General features: G+C 44.4%; 1 protein-coding gene across 1 annotated transcript in view; it reads right to left on the bottom strand.

The window, feature by feature from the left end:
- satb1b (SATB homeobox 1b) overlaps nucleotides 1–7,678 on the bottom strand; it is a 63,736-nt gene extending 56,058 nt beyond the window's left edge. The window contains exon 1 of the mRNA XM_084356480.1: nucleotides 7,323–7,678. The gene's annotated coding sequence lies outside the window, so the exon portion shown is untranslated. The remainder of the gene's footprint in view (nucleotides 1–7,322) is intronic.
- Between the last annotated feature and the right edge of the window lie 391 nt (nucleotides 7,679–8,069).

Below are 8,069 nucleotides of genomic sequence, written 5' to 3'. Positions count from 1 at the left end.
AGCTCCCGTCTCTCTCTCTCTCTCTCTCTCTCTCTCTCTGTTTTTTTTTTTTTCCTTGGCGGCAGTTAGCAGCGTTCGGAAAACAGGAGCGACGGTGAAAGCGAGCCATTGTCGGCAAATGCTCTTTTCTATCTGGCATGACGCAAGCAGCCGCAGTCATTTCCACTGTGATTGTCGGGCACCATCAGAGAGCATCGATAACCCCTGCCAGGCCTTGGCACCGCCAACAGGTGCCGGCACTGCCAGCTAGGTTGGCACCGACGTGGCTGTGAAAACCCTCTGACATCCAGAAGGGCACAGATTTGCACTGAATGCACCACTGAATCAACACTGCTGATTATCAATTAACATATACCGTTTTGTATCACACAGAATAGAGGGAAAAAATGGGGTTTTGAAATACAGAAAGCCTGTTTAAAAATACTAGCTGTGTGCTGTTATAATCGTGTGCTGAATACAGATTTAGCTCTGCTCAAGGTGGGTTTTTACAAGCCTGTGCGGCTTTGTGTTGGGGAGATACAGTACGCGGTGCGCCGTGCGTGTACACAAGTGTAATTGTTCAGGCAAGATTTTTGTGCCTGTTGGCTGCGTTTGTAAAGAAAACATGAAACATGACATGAGTAACATGACAGACTGGATGCTACATTGCGACAAAGACACCTCATATTTAAATGTCAGGAGTCATAGCATTACACCACAGATACATTTCACCTGCGCTGTGTGTATTACCACAGTGTACTGTATGTTTTTACCATAACACACTTATCAAAACTATCACATCTGGCCTGCTGCTTTTCAAACCACATGTTTATGTCTCAGAAGGAATTAAATATTATGTCTGTTTCCTTAAAAAGACACTATTAATCAGCACACAAAGGGAGAAAATGTGAATAAAAATGTATCAGTGTTGGCTCAACATCGAGAAGCGTCTTTATTTACTTTGTCAGGCGAAACCGGCGCCATCACTTGCTGTACGTAGGTGTTGTGATGTCTTCATGCTCGCCACTTGTGATGCTTCTAATGGGCATTAATACGATTATTTGGATTACTAATACAAATTAGTCTGCACATCCCGTCTGAGCGAGCACAAACAGAACCGGGGGTTTAAGCGCTGTCACTGGTTTGACTTTGAGCTCTTTCTGCAAGTGTCTGCCACAATAAAAACACGCGCACACATAAACATAATGGTATTATTAGAGGCTGCAAAAGGATTTAATAATCTGTCGGGGAACGTGTCACAACACGCCTGCATCAGTGTGGGTGCACCGATGAAACTCAGCGAGACAAGATGTCATGTACAGTGAAAAAAGGAAAACGAGGGTGGTGTACAGTAGACACCGTGCAAAACCAACAAGCAGTTAAATGAGTGTTTTAGAATGAAATGAATGTCTTGTGTCAACAAAAGCACTGCAAAGACACAGGAGGTAGTGTTTTATGTATTTACAATTACAGATTTAATTTTTTTTATGAATTAATTCACACAAAAGACAAAGAAATTGCTTATTTTTGTAGGTCATTATGTGGTTAAATGAGTTTCAAAATGTGTTACTGACTCACACATGCCACGAAAACAAAATATAACGAGCAAATCGAACACAATATTTACTACAAGCTTAATGCGTCATCTTGTCGGCTAAGGTCTCACTTTGTTCTTTGTCTTCTCAGAAACGCAGTTGCAGTTTTCTTTTTATCTGCCTGCACAACTGTTGCACCAAACCGAGGTTCACTCCTGCATAGAGTTCAGTGGTGAGGTGGTTCATTAACGTTTCCCTCACAAGACACCTGAGGACCATGAAAAATTGCTTCATCACTCGTTACGAGGTAAGCACAGATAGACTAAATATTCCGTAATGAACATAACCCCCGAATCAGATTAGTTCCATGTTTTCCATTAGCCCCTCATCCAGCGAGCGTGGCTTTCAATTACTTGTGAAATAAGGTGATTTCTACATTTTCATATGTCCGCGCTCTGGTGTGGGAGGAGGGAGAAAAGAGAGAAAGAAAGAACAAGGGGGATGTAATGAACTGAGAGTCGACTCCTAAGTGCTTAATTGTTTTATAATCACATGAAGTCGACAGAAATAGAAGCGGAGCGAGTGGTCTCCACCTCAGGTCTGCTGACAGGAAGGCCTAACGCCAGTTGGCCTCGACGGATCTCTGCGTCGCCGCCGAAGACGAACTTTTTTTTTTCCTCCCCCCCCCCCGCCCCCCGGATATATGAAACAATCACCGCTCCTTTCACACCCCTTGCTCTTACATCTCCACTCTTAACACCCACCGTAAGATCTGTGGGGTTCACACTGTACACAATGCAGCTCCCACGCAGATACATGCCACACAGACACACGTGCATCCGCTCAGAGGCGGCAAAGCGTGCTTCAGCGTGGAACAAGGCCTCGGCCTTCGGGGACGGCGCCTCGGCCTGAACCCTGACGGCGGCATCAGGTCGGCCGTAATTACCGCCGAGCCAGGTCAGCTCAGGCCTGTGGCAGCCTTTCCTCTCAGGAATCTACACTAAAGATTCAAAACTGCACAGAGAAGACCCTCCGCTGCCTTGTTTATCGCCCCCTCCCTCTCCCGCTCTCCTCGCCTTTATCGAATTATAAAACCAATTAGTCATAGAACAATCAACGGGCATCAGAGGCAGGGTTGTTTTAAAAGAAATAACTTTTCTGCCACCGCTTGCTGGACTCCCGTCATCACATGACCGAATAATTAAACTCTAATTTCTGCCTCGTGGATCGCAACAAATAAACAATTAATAGAGTTAGAGACAGGGGTGTTTGTGTGTGTATAGGAGAGAGAAAGAGATACTGAAGATGGCTTTGTGGCACCGAGAGAGGACAGACTGAAGGGGTGAGAAAGGTCGCGACGTCCTGCTGCTTTTTTCCTGTACTGAGGAAGAGGCGGTGAAGGGCACGGCACGGCCTTGTGGGGAGTTCTTGGGAGTGTTGAGGAAATGAAGGCAGGTGATGTGATGGTGTTACTCGCCTCAGTGTGTGCGAGAAGTGACGGTACGCTGAGATGAAAGGAGAGATGGGATGTGAGCGTGTGGGGAAAACGGCTCTTAATATCGAGGCTTAGGCAGAAGTATTGAATAAGAGGTGCAGACTTAAGGATGCGCGTCTTTATCTACATATTTTTCTTTGCATATTTAATCCCTTGTCAAAGGATGCATCATCCAGCCACTGACGAACAAAACGGTTGATAAGGCAAGGGTGTGTATGTGTGTGTGTGTGTGAGAGAGACAGAGAAAGAGAGAATACAGTATCTGTTGAAATTGTTTCATTGGAGTATGTGGGTGGGTATTAACAACCTGATCTTAGCAGGATGCGCTTTCCTCTAAATCGCTCTCTTTTTTTCCCTCTGAACAAAGGATTCAGAAAAACCTACACAGATTGGATAAAGACAAGCATCGGAATAAAAGACAAAGAGTTTTTTTTTTTTTTTTCCTCTCAAGAAATTAAAAAAAACAACAACAACAACATACGGTGAGACCTGTAATAATGTGATTTGAATCGTTAAAACTTAGATGTATATGCTCTCCCTAAATTATATTCGCCACGGTAGCATGAAGCGCGCTAAATAACGAGAACAAAAAACAATCCAACAACAGCAGGGATGTCATTTTGCAAAAAGCGTGACAAAACCGACATGACGGACTTTGGGTTTTATATCTCGCGGCGAGGACACGCCAACCCATTCGACAAAACGGGGCTGATTGTCAGGACCCAAAAACAATGTGACGCTTTTATCACTAAGCCGAGGAATCTGGATCAACAGTATGCAAAGCATATGCCAGAATAAATGCAGTCGAACATGCCGGGACAACATAACCCCCCCCCTCTCTTCTCTTTTTCTTTTTTTTTTTTTTTATAAAGAAGTTTCCAGATAATGACAAAATGAGCTGTAACTCCCTGAATCACACACTAAGCACTCACCCAGGGTGGTATGTCTGCAACTGTCGGAGGGGGGCTTTCTTACATTTCTGAGCCCTGGAATGCAGCGGTCCCTATTAACACACCAACCTTTTCTTTCTCCAAACTAGTTGCAACATGTCTTTAAAAAAAAAAAAAAAAAAAAAGCGCTGGGAATCATTGTTATCTTTCTCCTCTATTAGCAATCATAACAGAGCTATTTCATACAGAGGAGGGATGATGGTGGTGGCGGCGGCGGAGGGGCGGAGGGGGTGGAATCCCCAAAGAGCCACACATTAAAAAACGAGACAGGCCTCTTATTTACTGGCGACAGTCTAATAAATACATTTGCTGGCAGCTAAACAGGTATTTACTCTGCTCCCTACCACAGGTATAATTTCACTGTTTGCTGAGCTGTTATTTTGCTACAGCGATAATTATCGAGGTGGTAAAGAAAGACGATTAATGGTTTTACAGAGATATCAGTCTCAGCAAAGTGAGGCACAGCCCAGCTTCTAAACTCCCAGCAAACACTCAGCGGCAGGGGTGTTAATAATCTGCATCTTTTGCTTGCAGGAAATCAAAGAGCAAACTCCACGACATATCGAGGTTTCGTATTTTTAGTGTGGCGGCAACGCTTTCCCTGCACATTTTTATTTTATTGAAAGCAATAAAACTCATGTTTCAGAGCAAAGATTCAATTTTAAACTCACGTATCGAAGCGTTCTTAATATCGTTTTCAGAGCACACTGCAAAGCGAAGACAACAACAGCAACGAAAATAAATCACAACCTGAGCTCTCCAAACGACTAATTGGTCTCTCAGGGTCACGGGACAAACTTTGTCGTCTGCTCTCATCTGACAACCTGCTCCTCAGCGTCTGCTAAACCTGAGACTGAGCGAGAGCTCGGCACGCCAACGTGCAGCCGCCGGATTGTGCTTAACTAATCTTACTGGAGGGGGTTTTAAGGTTTAGATGATGATTCACAGATCTCGTCATCCCTCCTGTCCCAACGCCCGACCTGACAACCTCAAGTGACAATTAAAGGAGTTGCACAAGTGGCTTTAAAAAGGAAAAGACAACAAGAGATCTCTTAATGTTTGTGAACACTACAAGCTGGTTTCCTGCCATCACACTACTACAGTACAGTAAATGCAGCGTGCACTAGTTTCGATTAGATGTAATGAAAACAAAAGAGCCTGACGCGGGGGGAAAGATGTGATTGTAACAAGGTTAAACCTGTAAGTTAGAAATAGAAAGGTGGAAACACTGAGGTGTTTTCCTGGGTCTCCTCCTAATTATAAATCACAGTGGAGTTATTGTAAGAACTGTGAACGCGACAGAACACATTCAGAGGAATTAATTACACACTAATAAGCTGCGACAGATGTTTAGGCTTTACTGCTGGATCTGTGTGACCTGGCAGTCATACTCAGCGCCGCCGCCGCCGTCCTTACACTCTTGATTCTTATCATTCCTGCCAAACAAGTTTATGTGCAGAAATTTTGCCAAACGCATCGACACGCCGCTGTGGATATGTACACGACTAATTCTTTTTTATTTTCTTGTGCCAGTTTCCCAACCACAAACTGATAAAGAAGTGGTTGTAACGAAGGGCTCAGAGTAAAACCGAGAAGTTTTGCTTCAACGTTCGCGAGGCTGCCGTTGAGGCTTTCGTCTTTCTCTGAGGACTTTTTACAAGAAGTGACACATGGCAGCCTGAGACAGGAAAAGGGCTGTGTGTCACTGCTGTCAGAGGCACTGACCAGATAAGCCACAGCACCTTGAACTGCCACAGATCTGCAAAGATAAAAGGGGAAGGTGCAGCGCCATAACCTGTTTTTCCCATGCAGAGGTGCCATGCTTGACCTCATAATCGCATGTGTGCGAGCAAAAAGAAAGCCCACAGCCAGACAACAATGGCAAGACGATAAACAACCGGTGACACTGAAGAAAAAAAAAATACTGAAGACGATACGAGGATAATTATCTGATCAAGTTTCTGATTTAATGCAAACTTCTGCACCAGAATTTGTGATTTTCTCCAAATTAACACTAATAATCTTTATGACAGATTCACACCTGAGACACAAACCCAAGTGCGTCTTACACGAGTGTGTTTGTGCTGGTATCTGACAAAAATAATCACGAATATCAGAGTGAGAGCGAGTGGCCACGCTTGCTGCTGTGTGAAATGTCAGCTATTTTGTAAAAGAGCAGAGAGTGAAACCTTTAAAAAAACCTGCAAACCACAGAACAGCAGTGCCCACGCAGGTTTTAAAAGATGGCAATTCATCTTCTCATAACTGCTCTCTATCGCTCTCACACACACAAACACACACACACACACAGATCAGGTTGTACCTGATATTACTTTATCAGCACTGTGACAAAAGCCACAAGGCAGCATTACTACAACATTTCTGTATCATCACATCTATCTGACTGGCTCGCACCAAGTCAGGCAGAAAGAAAGCAATAAATTCATTAACTGTTTGTGTCACACACACACACACACGCACTCACACCTTCTCCTTTTTTACTTTACTTCGCTGTCCTCGCTCAGTTGAAGTGTGTGTGTCTTTTTCTCTTTTGAGTATTTCACGCCACGGCGATAAAAGTGTTGAAGCAAGTTGACACGTTAATTAAATATTAAGTGTACGGAGAGAATAAATGAAGTGGCTCTAATGGCCTAATAAAAAGTAGTAAAAGTAGATGGGCAGGTGGGGCAACTGTCCACACACACACGCACACACACATGCACGCCATCATAAAGAGTTTTTAAAAAATGAAACTAAAGGCCTGTTTAAATCTAAAGTCCTGGCTTTAAAATATTTCCCTTTAAGATTGATGATTTGAGGGACAGTGTGAAACTTTGAGCAGCAGTGAGGCAGCTCCAGAGATCAGCAGGTCAGCAGCAGCAGCAGCAGCAGCATCACTTCTTGCTCCTCTGCTGCGCGCTGAAGAAGTTGTTAAACGAATTAGAGGAGATGGATGTGCTTAACCCCGCCGATATCACGAGTGCTTTGCTTATCCGTGCAGAAATGACACACTGGGCCTGTTTTCTGCACATTTAAAAATCAAAGTTCTGCACGTTTCATATTTACCATTACGCACGACACTCACAGCTCTGCGCTTTTATTTCATAAATGAAATATTAATTCCGAGCAGGCACTTGTGGTCTGTGTGGGTTTTAAGTGATTTAGAGGAAATTGCTTTTAATTCATTTAATCGCTCACCCTTTCCAAAAAAAATAAAAAAAACCCAAGAGAGACGCACCTTATTTTTTTTAAAATGAGTCATGCAATCAAATAAAAGCGATATGGTAGAGTTTAAAAAAACAAAATAAAACATGTGTGAGAGAGATACATGAGGATAAAGTGTGATTTGTGAGCGGTTCGTACCTTTAAAGTCAGCAGTCGCCCGACCTCTTGTTTTCCATCAAAAGTTGAACAACCTCTTGTCACTGCTCCACGACGAGAGATCCAAAAATAGGCAACTGCTCTGTGGGAGGACAAAAAACAAACTGCTTTTTCTCAACAACAAAAAAAAAAGAGAGAAAAAAAAAAGTCAAAAGTCCTATGGTGGAAGGAGAGGGAGGGAGTCGTCTCGCAGAAAACCGCACCGGCGGCGGTGGCGGCGGCGGCGGAGAGGTTGAAGTTGGGGGAGCGCACACGGCGGATGGAGCGCAGAAATGTGAGCAACCGTGCGCTGCGGGCTGCGGGGGTGAAGTAGAGGAGAGGAGAGTAGCGGCATGTGAGGAGGGCTGCTTTGAGAGGGTGGCAGGTAAACGAACCGCCCCTCCCCGTTTTCTGATGCTCAAATCGATGATTTGCCAGCTGTGGCGCAGCTTGTCTCATTGCCCCACTTTGGTTTTTACAGCCGCTCCTCTCCGACGCGCTGCTCTCCGGGGACACGGGGAGAGCGAGAGAGAGAGAGAGAGAGAGAGAGAGAGAGGAAGACAGAGAAAGAGAGAGAGCGAGAGAGAGAGAGAAGTCAGTGCCAGGAGAGCTCTCACACTCATTCATTTTCATATTTACACGCCACATGTTTGCATGTCAAGAAGAAGAAGAAGAAGAAGAAAAAGTGTGGTAAAAGAGTGGATTGCGCGCAGCGGCGTGCGTTTTTTTTTTTGCTCCGCACAGAGTCAG

This window comes from Pagrus pagrus, assembly GCF_965226575.1.
Source record: "Pagrus pagrus genome assembly, chromosome: 7".
Lineage (NCBI taxonomy): Eukaryota > Metazoa > Chordata > Actinopteri > Spariformes > Sparidae > Pagrus > Pagrus pagrus.
This window is presented reverse-complemented; position numbering and strand designations above follow the sequence as displayed.